The following is a 26,760-nucleotide window of genomic DNA, read 5'->3' as shown; positions in this document are numbered from 1 at the left end:
TGATTGCTCAGGAACAACATCAGACATAGCTGTTTAAGTGTTGCCCTCGTGTCATTTTTGAAATCTAGAATAGGTTGGCTCATCTCCATTCATCCCTCAAAAATTTTCAGGGACCTGTTCTCTACCTGGCACTGGGCCAGCAGCCAGGGTTCAGAGGAAAGAGAATTCATGGGCCTGCATCGTGATACTCAGTGTCTTCCTTTCTCTCTCATTTCACAACTCCTTCAACATCTCCAGCCAAGGATGAGTGACTCCATGTTCAAGCTCTCCTTTTGCCCAGTGGATGGAGGTCTCGAATTAACATCAGGCTGTCAGTTGGGTTCCTCTTACCTCTCCAGAATCCTGAGCTCTCCTTTCAGTTCAAACGGCATCATCTGGACTGGAAAGACAAAGGTCATTTCCATCATCGCAATTGCATTATCTTATTGATCTAGAAAAGCAGGTTAATTTCTTCTTCATCCTTCTTGCTCTGAGTATAAATTTAAAAATTATTTCTGGCTGGGAGCAGTGGTCATGCCTGTAATGCCAGCATTTTGAGGGGCCGATGCTGGTGGATCATTTGAGCCCAGTAGTTCAAGACCAGCTTGGCCAACATAGTGAGACCCCATCTCTACAAAAAGTACAAAAGATTGGCTCAGTGTGGTGGTGTGCACTGGTAGTCCCAGCTACTGGGGAGGCTGAGGTGAGACGATTGCTTGAGCCCAGGAGGTCAGGCTGCAGTGAGCCATGACTGTGCCACTGCACTCTAGCCTGGGCAACAAAGCAAGACACTGTCTCTAAAATAAATAAAATATGCCAGGCGTGGTGGCTCACGGCTGTAATCCCAGCACTTTGGGAGGCTGAGGCTGGCGGATCACGAGGTCAGGAGATCGGGACCATCCTGGCTAACATGGTGAAACCCTGTCTCTGCTAAAAAATACAAAAAAATTAGCTGGGTGTGGTGGCGGGCACCTGCAGTCCCAGCTACTGGGCAGGCTGAGGCAGGAGAATGGTGTGAACCCAGGAGGTGGAGCTTGCAGTGAGCCAAGATTGCACCACTGCACCTCCAGCCTCGGCGGCAGAGCAAGATTCTGTCCCCCCCCCAAAAAAAATAAAATAAAAGACAAATAAATAAATAAGATAAAATAAAATAAAATAAAATGAAATAAAATAAAATTCATTTTCTCCAGATCTCATTCTACTCTGGGCTGTGGCCCTTCTGGCTAATGTATTTGGATTCTTTTATTTGCAATGATAGAGAACCAAATGCAAACTAGCTAAAGCAAAACAGGTAATTAATTGGCTCTCATAACTGAAAAGTCTGAGGACAGACCAATCTTCAGAAATTGTCTTGTTCAGGGATGCACACATCAGCATCAGCAACCGATCATTCATTCTATTTATCTGTTCTCCTTGGCTTTATTCTTAGAGAGCATCTTTGGCCTCCAAGAAGCCCTAGGCTTATATTCTTCACTGCTGTAGAGCACAAAAGAAAAACCTCCTTCCAGAGCCTGTAAGTGAAAGTTCCAGGGTTAGCACTGATTGGAGCCTTGGCTTGGGTCACATGCCTGCTCCTAAACCAAGCACTCTTGCAAGGCAGCGCTAAGCTCTGATTGGCCAGGAAGAGTCACATGTCCACTCCTGGAGCTGGGGTAAGGTCCAGCTCCACTTGAACTGAGTATGGCAGGTTTCCAGAGGATCATTTGGGGACTGCTGCTGAAAGAAAGAGAATAAATGCTGAGTTGCAAAAACAAAAACAAAAAACAAACAAAAAAACATAGAAGAGCACCTCAGTGCTTGTAAGGTATCTGACATAGAGTAGTTATTCCATAAATCTCTGGTGAATGATTTAAAAACTACTGGCATCCATGATATGCTTCTTCCATGCCCATCTTTCGCTAATGTTTTTACCGATGGTGCCAAAGTTGATGCTTGTGGTTGTCTACAGAAGAGCCATTTTCCCTTTCTCTCTTATAAATAAAACCTGATTTAGATGAGATATTAAGGGCTCTGCACATCAGGGAAGAGGATGCCTGGGGGAAAACCAGAGCAATCTGAACTCATGGTTCTCAAACTTCAGTGATCTCAGACACACCTCGAGGGCTCATTATAACACAAATTGCTTCCCAGCACAGGGGTCATGTTTTGCAAATCATGTTCTAGAGAGACCACTCTCGTGCAAGGATTGAGGACAGCTAGAAGGTGGAGAGGGTCTTAAGTGGGAAAACCAGATAAGAGGCCATCATCACAAGGTTCAAAGTGAGGGGAAAGAGAAGCAAACTGGAATACTGGCCATGGCATGAACTGAGCGCCATGTGGAGGATCCCTGTCTTAGAGACAGGGGCAGTTAGACTTGTCAAAGGATTAGCTATGGAAACTGAGAAAGGAAACAAAGATGACCCCCAAATGTCCACCTTGGGTAAAGGGGAATGGAGAAGTTCACAGAGATAGGGAGCAGAGAGGGAAGAGAACTTTCCATAGAGGTGAGCTCAACTCTGTGTATACAGAATGAGTGGTGCTGGCAGCCACATCAGTGGAGTTGTCCAGTGGACACTTGGATAAGTGGAGGAGAGTATTAGTTTGTTCTGATGCTGCTAATAAAGACATGCCCAGGACTGGGTAATTTATAAAGGAAAGAAGTTTAATTGACTCACAGTTCCACATGACTGGGGAGGCCTCTCAATCATGGCAGAAGGTGAAGGGGAAGCAAGACACAACTTACATGGCAGCAGGCAAGAGAGCTTGTGCAGGGGAACTCCCATTTATAAAACATCAGATCTCATGAGACTTGTTCACTATCATGAGAACAGTATGGGGGAAACCATCCCCATGATTCAATTATGTCCACCTGGCCCCCTCCTTGACATGTGGGGATTATTAAACTTCAAGGTGAGATTTGGATGGGGACACAGCCACACCATATCAAGGAGAGAGGCCCAGGTCAGATAGATAGATGTAGTGCCAGCAGCCTGTAAATAGCCACTGGGAGGCAGAGATGTTTGAAAGACCAAGAAAGGGGTGAAAAGAAAGAAGAGGACACAGAATAAAGCAGCAGTGGTTAAGCAGCAATAAAGCAAACCGTAGAGTGTATATTGTGCCTATGAGGATGGCTTCAGCTATAAGCAGCAGAAAACAAGGTCTGAATGGGCTTGAACAATAAGGCACAGTCATTGCCTCCCATGCTAAGTCCATGGGCTGGGGTTTGCAGGGTTGGCTGATTTCATGTCTCTATGCCACCATCAAGGATCCAGGTGCTTTCCAGATTTTTTGCTCAGTGAGCTGACTTAGTCCTGCTTGTTCCCCTCACAGCTTCAAGATGGCTTTAGCAGTTCCAGGTATCATATCAGACATGAAAATCTCCAGCGGGGAGAAAGCACCATCTCCTCCTGGGTTCTCTTCTTTAATACTGAGAGATCCTTTCCAGAAGCCTGCAGCAGACTTCCCTCATTGCATGTGCCCATCCTAATCTCACCACTGGTAAGCGGAGTGGGAATTCCATGTAGTATTCTCCAAGAGTGGCCACAGACCAGTGGTATCAGCAGCACCTGGGGACTCTGTAGGAATGAGAATTCTCTGGCCCCACCCCAGACACACTGAATCAGAGTTGCTGGGGTTGGGGATTTCTAGCTGATTCTGGTGCAGGCTAAAGTTTGGGAACCTCTGCCCTGGAAAAGTCAAACAAGCCAACAAACAAAAAAGCCTGACTTGGATGGTGCTAATATGTCTTGGCTAAGAAAAGCTCAGCAATAGCCCTTATGCAGTCACAAAATAAAACCCCACTTTTCTTCATGAGGCTTTCTTGGCCATAGCCTATCTTTTAGCCCCAGCCTCCCCCATATCCCTGGCATCTCTTTTTCCCTGGCCGTGTAGAACCTTGATTTCATGGATTTATGCCTTTGCTAGAGTTCTGGCCCATCTTGTTCATCCACTTATCCTTCAAGGTGAATCTTTCCTGAGAAATCCACCCTGACTCCCTGCGACAGGAACCAGGGATCTTCCCTTCTCCTGTGAAACCCTTAAATGGCCAAACCACATACTGCATCATCGTGGTATGTCTCTCTGTCTGGGACTCAGCTTCTGGGGCAGAAACACCTGCTCTTCTCCTCATAACCCAGCTCCTAGGGCAGTGCCCAGCACTAAGCTAGCCCATACGGGAGATTACTTGAATGAATGAAGTTCCCCTAGAAATAATGTCTTTCATCTGTGTACCGTTCACCCTCCTGAGAATAAAAAGCCCTATACAAACAGTGGCTCATAAATAAGGCCTCCGAATGGCCACCAAACACCTAAACTTATGTCAGGAATTCCAAGGCCAAGAGCTTAATTGTGAACATCAGAAAAAACAGTATTTGATCCTGGCTCTGCTTGGTTACTAGCTGTGCAACCTTGGGCCAATTGTCTAATTTTGCTAAGTATTGCTATTCTCATCTGTAAGTTGGGAATATTAATAGCATCCAAATCAGTCTTATGATAATGTGAGTTGAGGCGCTGATATGGTTTGGCTGTGTCCCCACCCAAATCTCACCTTGAATTCCCTTGTGTTGTGGGAGCGGCCAGGTGGGAAGTGACTGAATCATGGGAGCAGGTCTTTCCCATGCTATTCTCGTGATAGTGAATAAGTCTCACGAGATCTGATGGTTTTATAAAGGCGAGTTTCCTTGTGCAAGCTCTCTTCTCTTGTCTCCTGCCATGTGAGACATGCATTTCACCTTCCACCATGATTGTGAGGCCTCCCCAGCCACGTGGAACTGTGAGTCCATTAAACCTCTCTCTTTTGTAAATTTCCCAGTCTCGGGTATGTCTTTATCAGCAGTGTGAAAACAGACTAATACTGGCACCATGCTTGCCATATAGTAAGGCTCTAAAAATGCTGGCTCTTATTATTATTGGTTTCTGACAACCGTTCAAGTATTACAAGCAAACAGGTGCAGCGACTTGGTCAGTTCTGGTTTCAGTTGCCTCATTTCTAGGAGGCAATCAGCAGAAGATGATAAGGGGGCTCACATAATGTGGCTAGAGGCTTCTGAAGCTGCCTGATGTAGCCAGTTGGACCCAAATAAGAAATTGCAATGTGCTGCCCAAAGTTGTTCTAGGCAATCTCCTTGTGTGTATGTGTTAAGGAAGAGAAGGAAAAAGCCACCAAGGAACAAAGACACCTGCTCTATGGAGACCCCTTCTGCCTGCTTGACAAGCTCTTCTTCATCCCTCAAAATGTAATCCAGACATTCTCTCTCTCCAGAAGCTATCCCTGTGTCCTGAGTGGTCACTCAGCTTCAATGTCTCCTCTGACCCTGGTTCTGACACTTGCTTTAGCCTCGTTGCATTGTGTGCCATGGTTGCTGACCCATCCGTCTTCAGCAGTAGACTATGAGCTCCCTGGGCCTAGCCCAAGGCCTGGCACAGAAGAGGGTGCAAAGTTGGTGGTCTTTCTCCTTCTCTAAGGAATGTTATGTCTCTTTGGAGGAGCCTCAATTGACCTACAAAACAACCACAGCAAGCTTGCAGTATGGTGCTTATGACCTCAGCCTGGGCTCAAGGGACCTCGATCCTGTCAGCAGTACCCTGTGGATGATGGGGATCACAACCTGGGTGGTCAGAGGAGTTGGGCAGCCAAAGGATGAATGCATTTATGGTGGGATAGGAGTTGGCACAGCCAGGAAGAGAGGACAGCCCAAGAGAGGGCAGGGAAGGGACCCCCAGAATGGTGAGAGCCTTGGCCTTGTGCCCCAGTGAGGCTGTCCCAGACTCTTATCACAGCCTCAGGGCAATCAAGGCACCTATTCCTGTAACATCCCCCAACCCCATCCCACATGGCCAGAGCACAAATCCTAGTTAAAAATCCCCATGGACTTTGTTTACTGGGCTCCAGCTCTGGTTCTGGCATCAGCAGTTTTCATCTCTGATTCGCAACATTCTTATGATTTCTGTCCTACATCAGAAATGTAACAGCAAAGTGGCAAGGATGGAGGTGGCCCCCCGCCCCTCCCTGTGTCTGAAAGCTTCCTCAGTGCTCAGTGGTGTTGCTGCTTGGGCATGTTAACTCTTCATCCTACAGGTCTGGACAGGGAGGGTGTGCATACAGAAGGAGGAAGGAGAACCAGGAAGGAGTTTCTTATCATGGCAGATCATAATATACACACCTGAACCTTTTCCTTAATCCTTCATGCCCTACCTCTTCCTTCATTTTCATTTCTAATACTCATGGCTTACCCAAAATGCCAGAAGTCCATACTGCCATAAAAACCAAGAAAAGGAAACAGAAAAACAAGCCATTTCTTCTTTCTTATTAACTCAACAATCCCATGATCCACTGTATGTGTTTTTAGGGAAAGGATCACAGAGGTCAATCCACGTATCAGTGATCCTGATGTTTCTATCAAATGAATCATTTGAAATGGGATCTTCAGTTTATTTGAGCAGAATCACATCAGCACTGTTCACAATGAAAAGTGTCTATGCCATGTGTTTGGATGTGAAGAAGTTTTTATCACAGCGAAAGTATAAAGGCTTGTATTACAACCTGGTAATCTCAGTGGCTTCCAGTTTTTGGCTTAGTTGGAGTCAACTTTGCTTAAAGAGAGGAAACCTATGTATAGCCAACCTAATAAATGAAAGTAGCCTAGCCCAGTTTCCAAGGTGGTAAAGCAATACACCCACAAGCCACAAAACCCCACTCTGGGAAAAAATGAGGCAGACTTTTGGCCTATTGTGCTTTTTATCCTTTTCTTTCCACCCCTCTTTCTTTCCCACACACCAGGGGGGTGAAAGACACAGTGTCATTTGTACGGATCAAGCTCTCTTCTTGTAAGTTTCCAGTTAAACATTCTTTTGTAGCTGACACCTATTAATAATTTAAAGTGCTTGCTCTTTTGAACAATGATCAAAATTAAGCTATTACCCACAGGGGGATATTTACATACAGTTAGTCGGCAGCTGTTTAATAGCCTTTTCCATTCAAGATTTCTTGTGACCCTCTCTATCATTAGTAAGCAGAAGAATATTTGATGATTGTATGATTTTTTTTCTTCTGTATATTTGATAAATGACCACTGGGAATCACTTAGGAAGTAAATAAGGTAATTCTTTGTGATTTCTGCAGGCTGCTGAAGTTATGAAAGAAGAGCAATTACTTTTAGATCCATCTACATGCAATTTACTAATAAGCCACAGAAGGCAGAAACATGTAATTAGTAATTACTATAGTATGTAGTGATTCGAGGCTTACCCAGTCAGTCTATGGGCCTATAATCTAGTAGGAGAAAATGAAATGAGTTAGTTCACACAAGCAAGCCCCATTATATTTAAAGCAAGTTGCTGACAATAAAACTAACTGATGTTTATAGAGACCATGGCAGTACATCGCGTGTTGCTACATCCAGCCTCTTGCCTGACCCCTACCCCTGGGCTGATGTAAAATAGCCTCCTTGCCTCCATTTTTAATGAGGGCCAGACTCAAAATGTGTTGAGGGGTTTCCTGAGATCACAGGCTAATGAGGGGTGGGCCTGGATCCTGAGCTTCAGGTTGCAGGCCCATTGCTGTCCACAACATCATAATGTCACCTAGTCATGCTGCTAGATCGGTGACTCACATCCTAGGAGTCAGACATATACAGGACTCAGAAGCCAAAGGTGCATATTTATGATGGAGTTGGAGGCTGTGAAGAGAAGGAAGAACAACAATGGACATGAGACAAGTGCCTAGTTTTGAGGGAGGGACACTGGACATTTAATGCATATTATCTTCTTGACAATAGCTAGGCATTATTGTGCCTATATTAACTCCTATATTTACAGGAGAGGAAATCGAGCTTCAGTGGGGTCACTTGGTCAGGATCTCTCAAAGTGTTAAGTGGCGGAGCTGAACTATGATGCTGGGTAAGTCTGACTTCAATAGCAGCAATCTCTCTCCCTCACACCTGGTGGGTGTGACTCCTTATTACAGCAAACTAAGTGTATCTTCATCAAGTACCTCAAAAAGAGTAATTTGGAGCAAATAAGTGAGCTCATAGGTAGCAGGATCTTAAAGCTGACTGTTTTGTCCCAGAAATCTCAATTTTAGGAATCTATCCTAAAAAAAAAGGCAATCCAAAAAAAAAGAAACTGCAGATAAGAGTTTATATGAAGAGATGTTCAACAAAGATGCTATTTATAACAACAAAACCTGGGAAAAGAATTCAAACACCCAGTAACACAGTAATAGAGAATTAAGTTATAGTTATAACTATATGATGGAATATTAGGCAACTGTGAACAATAATATCAATGAAGTGTTTGTAATAACACTGAAGAGGCTTAAAACCTAACGGACAGTAAGGCAAGATACAAACGTCTGTGTAAGTTAGAACTCATTTATGTAAACTAATATTTATGGAAAGAGAGATGTAGACCAAAATAGTATATGGTAGCTTCATGGGTATCGTATTTTTAAAATAACAGCTTAATTGAGATATAATTCACATACCCAAAAAATCCACCCTTTTAATGTGTAATATTTTTGAGTTTTAGTATATTCACAGAACTGTAAAATCATCACCATTCTCTAGTTTTAGGAAGATCCCACAATCCTGTACCTATTCACAGTTGTTCTCATTCTTCCCACACTCAGCCCCTGGTGAATACTTATGTATTTTCTGTCTCTATAAATCTTCCTGTTTTGGACATTTCACATAAATGGAATCATACAATATGTGTCCCTTTGTGATGGGCTTTTTTCACTTAGCACGATGTTTTCAAGGTTCATCCATGTTGAAGTGTATATCAGTACTTCATTCATTTTTAAGGCTGAGTAATATTCCATTGTATGGATATAACACGTTGTGGTTATTCATGCATAAGTTGATAGACATTTGGGTTGTTTCCACTTTTTGGCTATTATGAATATTGTTGATATGAATATTGAGGTACAATGTTTTCAAATTCTCTTGGGCATATGCTGAGAAGAGAAATTACTAGTAACTCTGTGTTTAATATTTTGAGGAAATGTCAAACTGTTTTCCAAAGTGGCTGCACTATTCTACATTCTCACCAGTAAAAAATGGGGTTACAAGTTGTCTATGCCCTTGCCAAAACTTGTTATTATTTTTCTTTTTCTTTTTAACCATACTAGTGGATATGAAGTGGTATGTATTATGGTTTTGATTTGCACTTCCTAATACCTTACCACTAGCCATGTTGAGCATCTTTTCATGTGTTTATTGAAAATTTGTGTATTTTGTTTGGATAAATGTCTATTGAAATTCTTTTCTCATTTTTAAATAGGGTTATTTGTCTTTTTGTTATTGCGTTCTATGAGTTCTTTATGTATTCTGGATACTAATGTCTTATCAAATATATTATTTGCAAACATTTTCTTCCATTCTATAGGTTTTGTTCTCACTTTCTTGATAATATTGCTGACAGCACTTAAGTTTTTAATTTTGAGGAAGCTCAGTTTATTTATTTTTCATTTTGTTGCTTGTGTTTTTGATGTCATATATAAGAAACAATTGCCTAACCCAAAGTCTTGAAGATTTATTCATATAATTTCCTCTAAGAGTTTTACGGTCTCAGGTTTTACATTTTCATCCATAATTCATTTGCATATAACGTGAGGTGGGAGTCCAACTTCATTCTTTGGCGTGTGGATATTCAGTTGTCCTGGCGCTGTTAGTTGATTTAACTGTTATTTCCCAATTGAATTGTCTTGACATATTTGTCAAAAATCGATTGACCATAAATGTAAGGGTTTTATTTATGGACTCTGAACTTTATTCCACTGATCTATATATCTATCCTTATGCCAATACCACACTGTCTTGAATACTGCAGCTTTGTAGTAATTTTTGAAATCAGGAAGTGAGAGTTCTCCAACTTGTTTCTTCTTTTTAAAGGTCTTTTTGGCTATTTTGAGTTCCTTGCAATTCCATGTGAATTTTAGGATTGGCTTCTCAATTTTCACAAAAAGGCAGCTAGAATTTTGATAAGGATTGCACTGAATCTGCAGATCTGTTTGTTAGGGATCACCATCCTGTGAAGGATATGATGGCGGTGCCTACTTTAAATCCTGCGGCTTATTCTGTGCTGTAAGTGAACGCCTTCTTTGCCTGGCAAGATCAGTGCAGCTCCATAACATTAAGGCGGGCTTGGAAATGACATCTCTATGGAGAAGACCTATTAGGGCACAGCAGCTGCTCCCCTGAGGCCAGTTCTCGGCCACTCCATACACCACACGTTTTCTATTACTTAGTCCAGCAAGGCTTTAAATACCTCAGGGCACCCCCTCTGCCATTTACTGTGGAATACTATTTCACAGTCTAATAGCTCTTCCTAAGGGAATTTCCCTGTTACTTAGCCCACATTTCGTTTTAAGTTTAAGTCCATTGCTTCCTCAGGACCATGCCATTCCAGACTGATCTGCCTACTTGGGATTCCCATATTTCATCGCCCCAGAGGTCATATTATTTCCAGGTTGTTGGGTAAACTCTGAGTTTGATAGACGTGGGCTTGAAGAGGAGGTCTCTGGTGAAGGCTGACATGGGACTCCCTTAGGCTCATGAAGCCAAGAGCAAATGTGGCCAATCCAGAGAAACCCAGGAGCCAAGGCCCTCCTGGCCAAAAACTGGAAGAGCCCTCTCTGCAGATTAGGGAAGAATGATGTGCCCCAACTTTTGTTGTATGAAAGCTGGGGTTCTAGTTCTCCCCAGGCTCCAGCAAGAAGGGCAAGGTACAGGTGCCAGCCAAGTGCCTGCTTGGTAAGCTCACAGGAAAGCCAGCCCCCAGGGCTGCAGAGGCTTCCCTCATCACTGTAGAGGGAAGACAAGGGAGAATTAGAAGGAACCTCAGAAGAGAGAGGAGCCAGACAGGACAAGGTGAGGAATGAGCATGTCTGAGTGCCTCCTGTGTCCAAGATCGGTGCTGTGTCTTTCCTATATTATCTGCTCGATCTTGCATCAGCCCATCTGGTCTGGGGGTCCTAAGGAGGAACTGTGATGCAGAGAGATGAAGCCACCAGCTTGAGCCATACAGCAAGCAAGGGAGCAGGCCAGGGACTCAGACCCACATTGATTTTTCTCCAAAATCTACATTATTTCTGGTGCATAGCTGTGCCTCAGTTTCTTCAACTATGAAATGGAGCTGATGCAATATCACAGAGCTGCTTAGAGGACTGAGAAAATCTAGGTAAAAAAAAAATCAGGCTGGATAAATGTTATATTGCTTTCTTCCTTTCTTGCTTCTGGATGGCTGATCAGGGCCATTTCTCTAAGTAATTTAGCAAGGCGAGTGTCTGCTGTCCCTCTCCTCCCCGCCTCCTGCCCTGCACTGATAAGTTTTATTAGCAAAGAGGGAAGGGATTTTCTATGACCAAATTTCTTCTGAGCTTTTCAGGAGAAATTGTTGGAGCTGGCTGGTCCCTTGGCTGGCACTTCATCCTGGTGGGATTTCCTGGCCTGCGGGGGTGAGGGCGAGAGCTATGGAACCTGTCTGGCCTGAGAAGGGAGGGCCGGACAATGTTATTCTTCTGAAGGGGAAAATCATCATTTGGATTCTTGGGTTTATGTACCCTGGGCACCAGGGAAGCAGCTGGAATTTGCCTGGAAACCACAGTGCTGTCTGTTTGGTTCTCAATGGGCGGTTGGGGACTGCATTTGACAGTTTCTCACCTGCCTTTCTGTTCTGCATAATAAGAACCAGTTCTCAGGGCGTCTCAGTGGCTCTGCTGAGCTGGGGCTGCTGCTGGGTTTCCTGAAAAGGGGTTGTGTGTGTGGGGAGACATGTATGTGCCTGTATATGTATGTACATGTGTGGGTATAGGTAAGTATGTGTTTGTGGGCATGTGTGTGTATGGATACGCATGTGCCTGTGTGTGTGAGTGTGCATGTATGTGTTTGTATGTGTCAGTGTGTAGGTGTGTCTGTGTTGGAAGCACAAGTATGTGTGAGTATACATGTGTGTTACCTAAATGTGTTGATGTGCGTGTGTGTGCATGTGCATTTGTTTCTGTTTCCACCAAATGCCAGATGTGGGTCCCAGGAATGCCCATCGAGATGCCCCACTCAACCAGTTACAACCTCCCTTGAAAAGCAGTGGGTGCCCGGGAAGCCACCTACTCTGAGTCTTATTCTGCCTCATACCAGTCATGTGTCCCGCCAAGGCCTTCTGTACCCTCACCCCTGATCCCACAAGTTCACTCACTCATTCTTAAAGGTTCAACTCATGTCATTCTCTACCTCCTCCTGGAAGCCCTCTCATTCTGACTCTCTCCCCATACCTGGGTTGAAATCCTTTCTCTGAGTGTCCATCTGTGTCAGCACTGAAATCTACTGTCTTCAGCAGATTCTACCCTGGGTAGCACATGACTCTCTACACATCAGCTTCCCACCCTGGACTGTGAGCTCCCTAGGAAGGGGCTAGTGGTTGGTTCTTCTCTGTCTCCTGGAGTCTAGTACTATAAGACACCTCTTAGATATTCAATTCATGTATGTGGAAGGAGTAAATGAATGAATATTCTTCATATCTCAGTGTTCTCACCTATAAATTGCAGGAACAATATTTCACATGGTTCATTGGAGGATCACATGAGATGAATTATATGAAAGCATGTTTTAAAATGTCAAGCAACACAGCAATGCAGCTCTCTTGGGATCAGGGACACCCAACAGTTGAACAGGACAGCAGGCAACAGGCATGGTACAGAGAGAGCTGACTTTGGAGTCAGAAGGTCCTGTTTCAAATTCTGGCTCCATTACTCAGCATCTGATTGACCCTGGATGAGTTAACTCACTCTCAGCCTTCATTTGTACAACTGTAGGAAGGAGCTATTTATACTTTTCATGTTGGCATAAGAAACAGCCTATGCAAAGGGCATGGCACCCTGTGACATCCAGTGAAACTTGGTTAAGCAGAAGAATACTCACAAGGCCATGGGTGCCGACAGCAGAGGTGGTGTGTGTGCAGGAGGTCCCAGGACCTTGGGCAGTGGGCAATGAGTGTGCCCTAGAGGTGGGAGTCTGGAGCTGGGCTCAGGGAATGGGGCTATGGCAAAGCAGGGGGGGCTCTGTGGGGTGAGTCGGAGTGGGTACAGGATGGAAGAAAATGGCCATGTCAGTTGGGGGCTGTATTCTATTCATTTGCTGTTGCTGCTTAACAAACTCCCAGAAACTGAGTGGCTAAAAACAACATTTGTTTGCAAAATCTCATACTTACAGGTCAGAAGTCTGTACAGGGCTCAGCTGGGCTTCCCAGTAAGGGTCTCATAAGGCTGAAATCAAGGTGTCAGCCAGGCTGCATTCTCCCCTGGAGGCTCAACTTGGGAGAGATTTGCTTCCCTTAGGCTGTTGGAAAAAATCTGCTTGCAACTCTGGAAGTGAGGTTTCCATTTCCTTGCTGGCAGCTGGCCAGGGATCTCTCTCACCTCCTAGAAGCTGCCATCAGATTCTAGTCTCATGTCTGTCTCCCAACAGAGCAGCCAACCTCTTCCTTCCTTCTTACTCACGTCCTCTTTCAGGAAGGGCCAAGTCCTTCTAGCAAGCACCTACACTTCCTTTAGCTAGGCCCATCTAGGATTATCTCCCTTTTGAATAACACAAAGTCAACTGGTTTGGGACTTTAATTACACAAAAAGATCCATTCACCTTAGCCAAATATGGCCTAATTGTAGAAGTAAGAGCCCAACATATTTGCAGGTTCTCTTTTAGAAAGAAAGGAGATCATACAGGTCTTGTGTACTGGGGGGGTGGGAGGTAGGGGGAAGCAGCCCTCTTGTAATTCTGTGCACCAGAGGGTTATCAAGCTGTTTTTTCTGGCTGTGCTGTGAGGCTAGAATTCCATGAAGGAGGGTTTTGCTGTCTGTTCTCTACCCACCCTCACAGCTGACAAGACCAGCAGCGGAAGGGTGACCATATGTCCCTGCTGGCTTACATAGTCCTGGTTTACGCCTGGTTTTTGGGTGTGATTATCAACAGTACCCCCTTTCATTCTCATAACTGAACCAGATTGGAGGAAAAAGTATATTGTCATTGGGGTTAAAGGAAGCAGCTGCTCTCCAGAGTGTCCCAGGCTCTTTGGGGAGAAGGAAGTTGGAGGCATGTAAGCTGTTGTCATGGGCAACATGAGTGAAACTGCCCCAGCCAAGGAAAAACCTTAAAAGGAGAAGGTCCAAGGAGATCATTGTGTGCAGAGGCTGTGCTTCATGCCAGGTGATTGGGATAAGGTCTCTTATTGTGTTCTAACAACGATCCTATGGGAATGACAGTATTGCCCCAAATTTATGGCTGATGAAACTGAGGCTCGGAAGATAACATTGAGCAGAGCAAGGTCCCAGTTCACACCACCAGGAAGTGGAAGGCCTGGAATTCAAGTTGACCCACCTGGACCTCACATCAAGTTAGCTGCACCTGCACCCTCCAGCCACCTCCCTCTCCGGGGCAATCCCAACAACACACACTGGGTACCCCTCTTATGGTCATCTGTTTCTTTCCACAGTGACATTTTCCCCTGACTGACAACAAGTTACAAAGCTGATTTCTGGGAAGTGATAAACTCATATCGTGGGTGCTGGGATCTGTTCATCCATGGGAAAAATCAACCAGCTCTCAAGCATTTGATTTTCTCCTGAGAGTGATGTCAACAGACTCTCTACCTTAGAATGGGTCTCGAATGCCAGCTCCACAGGAGGGAAAGCTATGTCTTCTTCATCGCTGCCTCCCCAGTGTCTAGCAATGCTCTGGTATAGTACATGGTTCTCACTAAATATTTGTTCAAAGGATGAGTGAATAAACCCTTGACTCAGGGGAAACTTAACTTCAATATCAAAGCCAACTTATCTCTTTGAAAACGCATTTCAACAAAGAATCGGGGGTGAGGTCCTGGAGTCCAGTGTGAATGTGCCCAACAATTTTTCTACCTGTCTGGCTAAACCTTCTGTTCATAAGACCCAGTGCCATGGGAATGCAATAATACACATTTTAAAATAACAGCCAAGACCATTGATTTACATGCATTCCCCATGTCTAAGAGTGAATTAACCATCAGTGACCACATCCATCAACTCATGGGGGACTAGTGTGAGAGATTTGCACAGTTTTCTGAACAACACACATGGGCGTGCTAAACATAGGTTTCTGCTGACCCAGAAGGCATCACAGTTTGTGTAGTGAGGTCCACATCAAGCTGGAAAACCTGATGGAGGGACTTTGTCTGGGGCAAAGCAATGGTGCTGATTACTCACCTCGCCTTTGCGTTCGCACAGGTTGTCCTGATTGATTGCAGGATGGTGCGGACTAGAGCAGAAGCTTCCTCCTCTGCTGAAGCGGGGTGGCGGGGCATCTGATAGCATTTGCCACAACATCCCTTCTGATTCATCAGGTTGCTTTCTCTGGGAGAGAAATCTGCCTTGAATGGAGTTATCCTAAACTCCGACGCCCAGTGCAAGTAAACTCTTCAGAAAGTGGGTGCCGCTCCTGGAAAGCCAGGCTTTTTTGTGCTGGGAAACACACTTTGTGAGAAGAAAATGGCTGCAGAACAAAGACAAGAAAGCAAGAAAAAGAAAAGCTAAAGGAATTCTACTTCCTGTGCTCAGGGGTTGGGGAAGCCTGTGGAAATGCTCTGTAGGTTTCTCGTCCAGGAGATTTTATGTCAGGGCAAATAAATAATTGTTGGGCTCTCCTAGGCCCAGGCTTGACGCTATTTCTACCACCTATTAGCTGTGTGACCTTACAGAGAGCTGTAAATGCTCTGAGCTTCTGTTTCCTCATTTGTTAAAGGAGGAAAATAATAACTACCCCAACTCTTAGGGTTTTTATAGGATGGGATCCTGTGCCAAGATGCCTATGCCTCCTCCTTTTGGGGTTTGAATTAATGTTAAAGTCTTCACCCATCAGGCAAACCCAAACAGCAGTAACAAAAGGCATATGTAGTCTGACAAAGACTATTTTAGAAAATGGTTCTAAATGCATTTGTAGGAAAAGTCTTATAGAGGTACACAGAGGAACACACATTGAACATGTTATTTTTATCAAAAATAACAGAGTTTTACAAAACATTCAGACATCCAGGACACATAGGGCTTCCCAGCCCACATGGACCACTCTTCTCATGCTGTGGCCATGTGCGCTCAGACCAATGTCTCAGACATAAGTGAGCCAGCCTTCACCTTTAGCAGAGCCAAACCGGGGTGCAACCAGGCCCTGGGCATTTACACCTGAAAATCTTGCCTAGCTTCAGGGAAGAGGCAGCAATCAGAACAGGTTCAGGCTCTTTGGCAGGGCTCGCCAGCCTCTAGGTTGAAGTCTTTTTCCTCTTGCTTCCCAGTCCCCACTTCTCAGCCAGTTGCTGCTGTCTTCCATTTGTGACCCTCTGCCTTCTTGCCTTGAATGTCCCCTTCCTTCTCTGTACTTGACCTTAGCTCTGCCCTTTGGAATACTGCTGCCTCTGGTCCTTTGAGAACTCTGTCTCCTCCATTCAAGGAGAGGAATCAAATAATCAAGGGGTTGTGTATCCCTGAAAAGAAAAAAAAAAGCATGTTGCTTTCTGCATTGATCACAGGTCAGCACCTTTTCTTTCATAAGATGGATGAAGCACAGGTCCAAAACCAAAGGAGCCCAGAGAAGCAGCAGGTTCTGTAAAAGGCAGAGTCCCTCCTGGCCCCAGAATATTCACAGCTAAGCCACCAAGATGCCTGCCAAGCAACGGAGTATTTTTTAATCATTATTTCTCTCTTATAGGTGGGGGGAAAGAGTCATTTGTAGCCTGGCAACAGAGATCGGCATGTTCTCCCTTCATGCCAAGCTGTAAACACAGCCTTCCCTCTGTTCAGCCTAATGATGCTAAAAGGCCAGTGACCAGGAGAAATTAGGGTGATGGTGTTGATGGTTGCAGGCGTGGGTGGTGCAAACAGGCCAGTAGTGAGTGTCGCAGAATTGGCACTGTGACCCAGGGGCTTTCAGTAGAACCCAAGAGCTCATTGGAAGTCCCAGATGAAGGGCAAGGAGTTCCTTCTAGACACAAGGCTGTTTCCTGCACTGGTCAGGGATGAGGTCCTGGAGTCCAGTGCAGGGGAAGTGTGCTATGGGGAAGGGCTGTAGGTGGTAGGGACAGTCTTGCTGTTCCCTCCTGGGGCACCCTCACTGGTCCCTGCCGATGCCACCTCCTACCTGTCCCCCATGTACCTCTCCTCTGTGTTTTCCTCTGGTCCAGGCACAAACTCTTCTCAGTGTGCCACAGCAGGCTTGAATGGGTCCAAGGAACATGTTCTTGAAACAAAGGAAAAAACAGGCCAGAAACACTAACTCAGGTGAGTGTACCCCCACCCCTCCCCCCACCCCCACCCCCTTCCCACCCCCGCCCCATTGGCATCACCTTAGAAAGATTATATGAAGGAGTGGCTAAGAAGGTGGCCTTGGGGACAGACTGCCTGGATGCAAATCCTAATTACCAGCTGTGTGGCATGGCAAATGACTGACTTCTGTGCCTTGGATTTCTCCTCTGGCAGGTCCAGGTAGAAATAATTTTTATAAAATAGAAGTTCATGTAAAGCACTGAAAACAGAGTCTGGCAATAGGAAATAAGTGCTAAAAGGATGTTAGCCATTATTATTATTGTTGTTATTATTATTGCTATTTCTGAAACATCTGACTGTAGGCAAGTAACATATTCATTCAGTTTTCTCCTATCAGGGTTGCGGTCAGGTTTAAATGAGCTTATGCACTGGGCTCATTGAGTACAGTTCCTGGCACCGAGTTGGTTCTGCAATCACTGTTTTCTATGGGTTCCTTCTGTGGGCTAAGCCTGTGAGAGATGTGGCTGTGCCTGCCTGGCAAACCATTGGCCTCTGTTTCCCACACAGAGCCAGGCACACAGCAGGTGCTCAGGAGGACACGTTGTTAGTCTACGAGTCTCTCCTTACCAGTAACTTACTCAGCACAAAGGGAGAAATAGTGATTTCACAGTGGAGAGGCCAAGCAGACACCACCCTAACCAAGGGGTCAAAGCAAACAGGGCCAACATCAGGACAGACCTGCATGACGTGCCCTGCAATGAGATAACGTAGAAGGACACAGCAGAACTGCAGTGGGATTCCCTCCTGCCACCGACGTGGAGCTCGAACCCCACCTTGAGAAACGACCAGAGGAACTCAACTGAGGCACCTCTTACAAAGCAGCTGACCTGTCCCCAGAAATGTCAAGGTCAAGAAACAAAAAGGAAGACTAAGGAACTGTTCCAGATCAAAAGAGATTAAAAGATGTGACAATGGAATGCAATGCATAAACCTGGACTGAACTTGGACTGGATCCACAACTGGCAAAAAAATGGGTATCACCAACATTATTGGGATAATTGATGAAATTAGAATGTGGGCTGTGGGTTAGATCGTATTATTATATTAATGTTACATTTTCTGATTTTGATCACTGAACTGTGGTTATATAAGACACAGTCGTCTTAGAAAATAAACATTAAAATATTTAGATATATACTGAAATATTTAGGTGTAAAGGGTCAGGAGTTCTCAAATTCTCAAATAGTTCAGAAAATTGTATATACTTATACACACACACACACACACACACACCCCACACACATACACATATAGAGAAAGAGAGAGTCTATTTCATCCCAGCTGTTATTTTCTTAAGGTTATCTTCTTTCTTTGAGCTTTTTCAGTTTTGCTTGTTTTTGGACTTTATTTACATGAGATCACACTGGATGTATTCTTCGTATCTTGTTTCTTTCTTTCTTTCTTTCTTTCTTTTTTTTTTTTTTTTGACAGAATCTCCATCTGTTGCCCAGGCTGGAGTGGAGTGGCACGATCTTGGCTCACTGCAGCCTCTGCCTCCCAGGTTCAAGTGATTCTCCTGCCTCAGCTTCCCGAGTAGCTGGGATTACAAGTGTGCACCACCATGCCTGGCTAATTTTTGTGTTTTTTAGTAGAGATAGGGTTTCACCATGTTGGCCAGGCTAGTCTCAAACTCCTGACCTCAAGTGATCCTCCTGCCTCAGCCTCCCAAAGAGCTGGGATTACAGGTGTGAGCCAACATGCCCAGCCTATATCTGATTTCTTGGCTCAGCATTACAGTTCTGAGATTCATCTGTGTTTCTGTGTAGAGAAGGGATCTGTTCATTTCCACTGGTATACAGAATTCCATTTTTTCTGTATCCGTTCTCCCATTGGTGTGCATTTTGGTTGTTTTCTCTTTTTAGCTATTATGAATGATGTAGCTGTGAACATTCTTGCACATTTTTGGTGAACAAGGTATACATTTACGCTGTGTTGATTCATACGAGTGGAACTGTTGATTTATATAGTATACATGTGTTCCACTTTAGTAGATACTGACAATTTGTCAAGTTTCTTGGACACTTTATACTTCCACCAGTGGTGTATAAGCATTCTGGTTGCTGCACATCCTTGTCAACACTTGGTATTGTCAGCCATTTGAATTTTAGTCATTCAAACAGGTGTATCTTATTGTGGGGTTATATCACATTTCTCTAACGACTATTGAAACTGAGCCCCTTATGTTTATTGGCCATTTAAATACACTGTTTTCTGAAGTGTTTATTCTAATCCTTTGCCCATTTTTTTTCTGTGGGCTATCATTTCTCATTGATTTGGAAGAGTCCTTTATATATTCTAGATAGAAGGCCTTTGTCAGATACGCTTATTGTGAATGCTTTCTCCTGCTCCATGGCTTGGCTTTTCAGGCTTTTCGTAGTGTCTCTTGATAAGGAGAAGGTTTCATTTTTATGAGGTCCACATTTCCATTTTTTTTCATAAACTCATATTCCAACCTTTATTCTCTTAAAGAATTAAACTGAAAAGACTGTGAAGGTGAAGGCTAAAATCAGGAAGATTCCAATTCTAGGTTCCAGCTAGAAGGTCCTACCCAGGAGGTCCCAAGTTAAACTAGCTCACCCTCCTTCCTCCTCAGGCCCTGCCAGGTATGTGTGTGGTATCGAGGAGTGAGGTGCTTAGGGAAGACTGGTGGAGAGAGGAACAACTCCAGGCAGCACATAAAATCTGGGATTCAGAAGTCCAGCCTCCTTCTCCCCTGACTCCCCCATCCCAGGGCTCCAGGACCATTCTTTCCAGGCTCAGGCACAGTCCTCCCAGAGGGATACCTCAGAGTGGACAGAGATGCAGTATTGCAGTTCATGTCTCAGGGTCATCTGCAAAGGTGGGTGCTAAGTGACTTGGGACCCAGAGGATGAGAAATCACTCTACTGGCAGGAGGTCAGGGAGAGGTGTAGATCAGTGAAGACTTCACAGAGGAGGGGATTGTTGGGATTGGTTTTGATGGGTGTACAGGAACCTGCCAGATAGACAAGAGGAAGAAGGGCATTCCAGGTAGACAAGCATCCAGGACCCAGAAGGAGTTAAAACACTTGGGGAAACTGTAGGGTCTAAAATAGGGTGTGAGGAAGGGAGCAGCCATGGCCCTCAATTTTCCCATCTGCACGTGGGATGTTTGAATCAGCTGATCTCCCTGCTGACACATTGTTCATTCTTCATTGGTGAGTGTGATGGATGTGGAGAAGACTCAGATATAGGCTCCATCTTTGACGAGGAGAAAGGGAGGGGCACAGATAAGAGATCTGAGAGTTGAGGAGGTAGAATCCTGGAAGGTTGCACTGGAGCTAGGCCTTGAAAACTCTCCTATCCCCTCAGCTGTGAAGGGTGCATCAGAGGGTCTTGCTACAGGTCACTAGAAAATTCTGAGCTGGTCCCCAGTGTGGCAGTTAGGGCTTGGGACTCTCTTCCTGATTCAAAGTCCCCAAGTGGGGACCCAGTGGGGCAGGGGAGAAGTCTGGGTCAGGTGGGGGAGCTGACCTCTGCTCCTCAAAGAGGACACACCCATGGACTATGCAGCCCTCCTCACGGGTCGTGCAGAAGACGCTTGTATAAATTGCCTATGCAAAAAGGTAGTATAGGGTTCTAGGTGCTTGGTAGAGAGCTTGCTGCCTGGACCCATTCTGATATGCCTCTCACCCCTGAGCAGGGAGGCTTCGTGCAGGTCAATAAAAGCAAGCCCTCTCTGTAGAAGTCAAATACCAAGTTTTCCTGCAGAACACAGCGCCCCACACCTATGTGTGCAAGTGTGCACAGACACAAATATGCACACGCACCTTGCACAGTGTTTCTTCTCCAAGCTTCCTTAAGCAAATAAAGCTTGAAATTGAAGTTGGAATTGAAGGCTAAAATGCTCTATCACCAACTCACCTCTATCTCCTAATGAAGCTGGGTTTAAAAATTTTTTATACTGTTTTAACAACTCATTTTCAGATATACATCCTCCCAGCAGAGTGTACTTGTCTGTTTTTCTCTCCTTCTTTCTCTCCGTGTCTGTGTCTCCCTCTTTCTCTCTGGTTTCCCTCCAGGTAGTGGGGACAGGACCCAGTCCTGTTGCAGATGTGTGATGGGGCTGGCTCATACAGATTTGTGAGAGCACTTCTTTCAACTCCATAGTCAACAACATAAAGCCCAATAGTGAAAGTGTTTACACCACAGAAATTGGCAAATGCTACGAATCCAGCCTTTTTGTTTTTCTGGGACAGCTCGTTGTATAAATTTTACCACCTGGCTGGGCCGTCACCTATATTACCAGCAGCAGAAGCTGGGCCCTGGTTTGAGGTCTATCCCTCTGTTCCCTTGTGTGTTGCCGCCCCAGATATTTTGGGTTGGCCACAGACCTTTGTGACATCTATTTACTATAACCATAAGTGTCTCATAGGCAGAGGTTGAATATGCGAGGGAGTCTGGGGGTGACTGATCTTATGGAAGCCTGATTCCCCAAACACCTCTCTGAGCCAATTGAGAAATCCAGGCAGATCATAAGTAGTGTAATTTCACACCAGTGCTTTTCAAATATTGACCTAATGGGAATTTGGAGGCAAGGCAGAACCCTGTAGGGCAGAGAATGCAGAGGAAGAAGACAGAGGTTGCATTAGTTTTTGGAACTCTCTTGCCTCGTTTTCAGCTCTGGTCCAAACGTGCACACTCCCCTTAGCAGTCATAAGTTCTGCTGCTAATGCTGTGCTGGCCCTCCTTAGAAGGCAGGGGAGTGAGGATATGTGACTACACAGGCCTACCCTGGGGGCTCTCTCTGCTCCAACTCCCCACTGCTCACAGGTGCTCAAAGTTATCTTCCCAAACCACAGGCACTAGCCCCAGGGAGAAGTCCATGGAGCAGTATTTCCTGTATCTTCTTGCATTCCCAGGGATGGCTTAGGGCTCCTCATAGATTGGCACTCTATGCTGTTGTCCAGCTGGCCTGGCTTTCAAACCTCCCTGTAGTCTCAGAATGGCTGGAGTGGTCTTGCCCTCTCTGACTGACCCTTTGAATCAGGCCAGCTGACCTGAGGCTGTACCTTTCCTCCCTACCTCTTACTTCCCACTCCATCTTCCATCTACCCACTCTACCCTGCCGGTCCTCCCTGGATTTGTTGACAATATCAAACATGGCTGAGAAAAGCTCCAATCCTGGCAATCCCAGTCCTGATCAGGCCCTTAGGCTGGGCCATTTGGCAGATGTCCCAAAACTACATTTCCTGACCCCTGTGTCACCTTGGTGCCGGGGAAACAGCCCAGTGTGATGAGGACACCCATAGGAGTGATCAGAACTCAAGGGTCACCGTGGCTTAGATTTCAGCCCCAGGAGCTGACTGTACACTGTGAGCAAGACACCTTACCTCCCTGAATCTTAGTTTTCCCATCTGCAAAGTGGGGCTGCTAATTCACCTCTTTGGTTTACCAAGAGTCTTAGATGAAATTATGGCCTAAAGGTGTCTACTCTTTTCTTAATCAATATTTTGGGGCAGCTCTACATGCCAGGCCCTGAGCCAGGAGCACAGTAGGTACCTAGCTGATAATTTGCTTTCCTATGTCCCTTCCTTTCATACAAAAAAGACTACAGAGATTGCAAAAAGGAGCTGAAAAAATGACTCTGCATTCTGGTCTTCTGGACAGTGCTGGAGGGGAAATTGTGTCCAGCATAGCTTTGGTGCCACTGCCACAAAAGCAAGTGTACATAACAAAATCTCAGGCCAGCACTGTTAGGCAAGGCATCCCTTGGATGCCCCAAGCCTCTGGTCTCAGCAGCCAGACACTGGGTTGCAATAAGGCAGGGAAAACAACCTCAAATTCCTTGAAAGTCTAAACCCTCAGCCAGTGCTTTACCAGCAGGTTAAGATCTGGCCCAAGTTCAGAATGGACAGTCTAGGCAGGTTCCTGGGCTTGAAGGCTTGAGGGTGGGGCCTGGTGGGGCAGAAGATAGGTGAGCAGGGTAGCGGTGCATGAAACATATCAGTGTCACTCATGGGGTTTCTAAACAGCCCCGGGGCCCAGGCTGCAAGGGGTGGGAATATCTACTGTGCTCTGTACTTTCTGCACGCTATTTTAGCTAATCATGAGCCCATTTTACAGATAGAAAAACTGAGGATCAGCTGGAGTCAACAGCTTACCTGACATCACCTTGAGTGGCAGAGATGTAATAACTCAAGTTGGCCAGCTCTTCTTCCTATTCAGCACTGAACCAGGCCATTGGCAAGTGTTCCATCAGCACCTTAACAAAAACTGGACTGTGAGCCAAAACCTAGAACTATCCATAGCTAGTGAAACAATGAGAACAGAACCAGCCCTTGTCCCTCCCCGCACAGCCTAATTAATGTGTACAGACAAGAACCACTGCACATCACTTATTATTTAACTGGCATATAAGTACCGTCAAAGGTGCCATAGTCATGCGTGGTGGCTCACATCTGTAATCTGAGCACCTTGGGAGGCCGAGGCGGGAGGATCACCTGGGGTCAGGAGTTCGAGACCAGCCTGGCCAACATGGTGAAACACCATCTCTACTAAAAATACAAAAATTAGCTGGGTGTGGTGGCCAGTGCCTGTATTCCCAGATATTTGGGAGCCTGAGGCAGGAGAATCACTTGAACCTGGGAGGCGGAGGTTGCAGTGAGACGAGATTGCACCGCTGCACTCCAGGCTGGGTGACAAGAGCGAAACTTGGTCTCAAAAAAAAAAAAAAAAAGTCCCCTGCTCCCCAAAGAGCTGAGGTCAAGTCGGTTGGGCTGACAAGAGCTCTTAAGAGAATGGTCCTGGGGCTGGGCTGGTGGAGAGAAAGCCCAGAGGAAGGAATGTGAGGGGACAGTGTGCACAGGGCAGGGTTGCTGAGCTCAGAACTAACCAGATCTGGGCTCCGAATTGGAGCACTGTTATCAGGAAGTTGAAACCCCTGTCTCCCAGGCTTTCTGTACCAAGCTGGGCACCAGCATTTTTGTTTAAAGAAAATCACCAGCATGGGCTGCTCCCCAAACCTATCCCCTAATGCACACTCAATCTCAGAGGCAGCCTGGGGCCCCTCTGCCTGGCCCACAGCCTCCTGGGGCTGCACAGATTTCCTAGCCCCATCACCTGCTGATGCTGGCACCACTGGCTGGCAGTGGCTCTAGAACTGGAAATCCCAGGAGGATCCAGGATCTGCAGCCTGAAGACAAAACGTTCTCAGGGCTGTTCCCTAGCAACCCAAGCTGCTCGCAATAGCTCCAGTTTCCACAGCTGACGCCCTTCCATCCATTTGCACTGAGGCGTTTGGTTTTAGGTGCTCCGGGATGCTTCCTAATGTCCCTTCAATGATCCACGAAGCCATTTGCTTATAAAATCTTCCTTCCTCCCTCCTCCCGCCCTCACTCCGCCCTTCTGCCAGCATTTAGTATAGTGAACCCTCTGCGGCAGAGGCAGCAAACAGAACCCTGGGTGGCTTGTTGAACAAAGCCCTCATTCCATGGTGGCAGCAGCAGCATGGGGTGACGTCCCTTGCGGTGATGCTGCCCGCCGTGGGCTGTGTGGGGAGGGGCAGGAGGGGATTGATGGGATCCAGAAGACAAGAAGCAAAACAAGCCCAGCACCAGGCAGAGGTGGAGGGGAGAGGGGAGGAGGGAGAACCAGGGAGGAGCGGGAGAAGAGGAGAGGAGGAGGGAATGGGGGAGGAGGAGGAAGGAGAGGAGAGGGAAAGGAGGAGGAGAGGCCACTTCATTTATTTATTATGATGCCAGTTGTAGTGTTGGTCTCATGTGTGGGGAGCAGACTGTATTTTATGTTTTAATCCTCCAAGCTGTGTGTGTGGGCTGGGGATAATCACATTGAGAAATGTGTATAATATGCGGAAGGTTCTTTTTGTGGAGAATGGGAATGCTCCAGTGGAATATCTTCCTCATGGCAACCAGTGCCTTTTCCATAAGCCACTCAGAAGGTGCCAGTAATTGGGAGTGCAGTAGAAGTGTGGGGCCAGCCCCCCAGTCTGGCCAAGTCCTCCTCCATTGTAGGGGAGGCCTGGGCATCTGAGGAGCAGGGCTGGCACCTTCCCTTTGCCCCTGCCTGCCCGCTGCTTGGGTGGATGACAGGCAAGATACAAATGGGATGCCTGATTGCTTTCTTGGCCACAGCCTTGGGGCCTGCCGTGGAAGAATGCAGGGAGGAGCTGATAGGCAGGCTGCTAGGAGACAGAGCAGCCATGTATGCATGCTGTCCTGAGTGGCACACATGCACACATGGGTGTGCACACACTCTCAGGGACACAGGTGTGCACCCCTGCCCTCACACACACACCCTCACACATCTACACAATGCACATGTGCATGTGTACACACACCTTCACACACGTAATATACCCACACGTGCACGTCCACACTTACACTCACTCATACACACACCCATGTGCACGTGCACACACTCACACCTTCACACACAATACATAAACAGGCACACACTCAAATGCTCACATTCACATTCATACACACACACACACACACATGCACTCACATACCCACTAACTCACTGTCACAATCACAAACGTACAGAAATCCACGTATCTATTGTGCATGTGTATGTACATGCCTTTTCATTCTCTCTCTCTCACACACACACCCTTGTATGTATGCACACACACTATTGCTTGCATGGGCTGACACTTGTGAAGTGATATCAGAAATATTGTTAGTGACATTTTTATTTGGAATTTTAAAAAAAGAAATTGACATCTCCTTCCTTAAAAGGCCACAAGAGTATCTTCAACCCTGACATCTTAAATGTTTATTTTTTAGCACACATGCTTTACTGACTGCACCACTCACTTAATTTAAGCCACATGGCAAGTGTGCAAACTTTCCTTCAGCTCATGCCGAATGCTGATTTGATGTCTGTTTACCCAGAAACTGCAGATCCAGTGGAAAAAATACTCCAAGCTATGGAGATACCAATTAGTCTCTCTTCCCATGGTGGGCCAGCTTCTTCACAGGATGAAATCCATGGGACAGACAGTGAGGTCCTTGGAAACCCCAGCTGTGATGAATAGGCCTTCTGGCTCCCTTGGGACTTGGCTGGTTATTTTGTAGGACATTGAATTTCTTGGTAAGTTAGAAGAAGTGCTAATGAGCCCTAATGTGGGGCCGAGAGGGCTGGGGGTGGACTCCAGTCTAGGCATCAGCTGGGTCAGCTTCCACTTTTGCCTCTGTGACCCCTGGATCCTCCTTTCCCTTCCTCCATCTCCAGTCTCTGACAACCAAACTGGCACAATTCCACAACCCTGGCATGCTCTTCTCCCCAGGCACTGCCGCCTCGCTCCAGTCCAGACCCTCCTGTCTCTCTCCAGAGAGTCTATGTTGACCCCGAACTTCTGTCCTTTCCTCTGACAACACCCAAACCTTCCATGGGCAGAAGCATTTGAGACAACATATGGCCTACAGGATTCAGCAGGAATTTCTCAGCCTGGTGCTAAGGCTTCTTCTCTGTGGCCAGCCTGT

General features: G+C 45.9%; 1 long non-coding RNA gene across 2 annotated transcripts; it reads right to left on the bottom strand.

Moving 5' to 3' along the window:
- On the bottom strand, nt 1–24,619 carry LOC117974649 (uncharacterized). 2 transcript variants are annotated; one of them, XR_008619960.2, is made up of 5 exons: nt 24,374–24,619; nt 23,416–23,516; nt 17,124–17,207; nt 15,185–15,470; nt 1–379 (listed from the first exon to the last, which is right to left on the bottom strand). It is a non-coding gene; the product is annotated as an uncharacterized LOC117974649 (long non-coding RNA). The 2 variants fall into 2 exon arrangements; XR_004664731.1 differs by lacking the exons at nt 1–379; nt 15,185–15,470 and adding an exon at nt 15,959–16,455.
- Between the last annotated feature and the right edge of the window lie 2,141 nt (nt 24,620–26,760).

The sequence above is a fragment of the Pan paniscus genome, chromosome 8, assembly GCF_029289425.2.
Source record: "Pan paniscus chromosome 8, NHGRI_mPanPan1-v2.0_pri, whole genome shotgun sequence".
In the NCBI taxonomy this organism is placed as follows: Eukaryota; Metazoa; Chordata; class Mammalia; order Primates; family Hominidae; genus Pan; species Pan paniscus.
The sequence above is the reverse complement of the archived record's forward strand: the minus strand, read 5'-3'. Positions and strand labels throughout refer to the sequence as shown.